The sequence below is a fragment of the Podarcis bocagei genome (genome assembly GCF_964188305.1).
Source record: "Podarcis bocagei genome assembly, chromosome: 8".
Classification (NCBI taxonomy): Eukaryota; Metazoa; Chordata; class Lepidosauria; order Squamata; family Lacertidae; genus Podarcis; species Podarcis bocagei.
The window spans coordinates 5,246,224-5,248,897 of NC_138133.1; positions in this window are offsets into that span (position 1 = coordinate 5,246,224).

Genomic DNA, 2,674 nt, shown 5'->3' on the forward strand with positions numbered 1-2,674 from the left:
GTGGCTTTCTTTCAGAGCTGTACTTCCCTCCATAAACGGTCATCCTTGTAGGTTGTGCTAGTGTGTGTTATCTTTAAGGAACCTTGGGAGTCTATTATAGCTTGTATGGCTGAGCATGGAGCTGAAACGTCCCCCTTATTTTTTATATCTCCAATAGATTGCTTAAAAAGAGGAGGGTTTGGGTATGATCTCCCCCTCACAGTAAAATACACACACACGAGAGAAATGAATTTGGGGCTTCAGTAGGGCCATGCTGATGGTTGGAGGGGGGATAGAAAATAGGGAGATCATAAGGAAAGACAGGAGATTGTGGTGCTCTAATCTGAACAAAGAACTTGGACCCTCTCAGCAGGAGTAGATGATCTTGCTGGCTCTGTGTGCGTCTTAAGAAGAAAAATAACTGAACAGACACTCACATTGACTATCTCCAGCTTCAAGGTTGAAACAATAAATTGGCCTCCTTTTGGCTTAATGCAGGTATTGAGGAGGGAATCTCTGTTGAATTCCAGTATCTTCTTTTCACTGGCCGTATTGAAAGCATGTTGCTGAATTTTATTGAAGTAGGTGAGGGTTTTTAGGGAGGATGGGGCTCCTTCCCCATCTTGGTTCAGGTTGGAGAAGTGTTATCTGCACTGCTCCAGCTGCTCTTTATGCCCCATGTCATTTTCATTGCTTTCTTGATTTAGTTCAGGCAAACCTGCCGTGACTCATTCATTGCCTTTTTGGGTTTAGGACGATTTACATCTGGTGTAGCTGATTTTCATAGTGCCTGCCTTTTTTATATTGATGGGATCATTGTTCTTGTCTTTCTCTGTACCTTTATGGAGCCTCGCAGTGTATTGAGTCTTCTTTCAAATACATGTAGAATAAATCCTATCATGCTTTGCTGCTGTTTTAATTCCTTAATCTTAGACTGCTGACAGCTTCATTGCCTCAGATATTTCCACTTCAATTCAGATTATAATCCCCATTGAAGATGCCATTGAAATGATACATAGCCTGTAGCTATGCCAGCTGAGATACAAATGTCCTTGGAGACTTGACCCTTTAAACTAAAAAAAAAAAAAATCCTTTTAATGTGCCTCAAACTCCTTCTGTGCACCAAATAGAAATGAGCATTTAATTCCAATCACGTACCTGTCCCTGTTCAAACCAAAAGAGTAAACTCCATTTGAATGTGAGAGAGAAATGAAGCCTGTGACTAAATATCCTACAAGATTTGAGGAGAGGAGGAGCAGCAGAAAAGGAAGTGAGATTACAGTGCCATGTAGCTCCTTTCATGCACATTAAAAGTTTGGTACATTTTGGATGATTTTACCCTAGGTAGCAGCTTTGTAGATTCTCACAGCCCCCTTGTCCTGCCTAGACACATTTACAAACTGCTCATTATTGCACATTGAACTAATTGAGTTTGGTTAGTGTTGATGAGAAATGGCATGGTCCAGTGGATCCCTGATGGAGGTGGGCACTGGGACCGGCTGTGTCCTATTCCTCGTTCTAGAGCTGCTGCTGTGTGATCTTGACAAAGTGATCGGTGGAGTTAGATGCCTCTGGTTCCCCTTGATCAGGAGCTCTGGGCAGCTGCTGGGGATGTTAGAGCCATGCTAATTGCTGCTGGAGCTGCAGACTGCAATCTTCACTCGTCTCCCTTTCTTTTACCTACTTTGTGCCCTTGGGGAGAAAAAGACATGTCTTTGTTTATGAAAGACAAAAATAGATTTAAAAAATGTTTTTTTGTTCTTTTAAGGATGTAGAACCTTGGCCTTTTTGTAATGCACAACAATGCTATGTCTTGATAACCTTTTGTCTGTGAAATTGCTGTAGACATTGCAGAGGTGACTTGTAAAGAATCGTCACTGTGACAGTTAATAGGAAAACTAGTTAAAATAGAAATATGTACTCCCTTGACAAAGAATAGATTCACTGCAGTTGCCTACCTGTTCTGGATGTGGGGGGTGAGCCCCTCCGCATAATATGGTTATGTGTCTCTGTGTCTCAGCAGTGGGAAGGGGGGGTACAATTTCATTTCCCTGGTACTTCCCCCCCCCCATCCCATCCTCCATTAAAAGCCTTTTACCTAAACTCCAGCCTAAGGGCATCTTCCTCCACAGGGCCTGAGCATCCGCCTCTACGTGCCAATATTTCCGCCTGCCTCTCCTGTCCCAGCGCAGGGGCTTTGCTCACAGGGATGGAGGGGGGGAGTCTCTTTGTCTTGGTTACTTGCTGGGAGCAGTGGAGTGTGTAGTGGCAGAGATACAGACTCCTGCTGGATTCCCAGCAGCAGGAGCTGCCTCCAGCCAAGGATGAAAAGCTAGTTTCATGGGAGGAAATAATATTTAGAAAAGAGAGCAAGAGAGAGAAAGCTTCCTGCAAAGAGCATTAACCCCCTGCTCACCAGGTTTCTCAACAGAGGTGTTGACTCTGTCTCTTTCTTCTTGCTGAAATGAAGCCGCCTGTTTCCTGCTCTTCATATCAGTGCTCCAGATATTGAACACTAGGAATTCACTGGTCTTCTGCTCTCCTTTGCATGCCAGTTCAGGGCCATTGAGAATCATGTGTCTTAGCATTCCCAGCTGGGCTGATACTGTGCCATACCCTCTTAAAACAGCTGTTGGGGCTGCCCTGCTTTTGTAAGACACACAGGGAAGAGACGTAGAAAAAGGAGGAGGTCCTA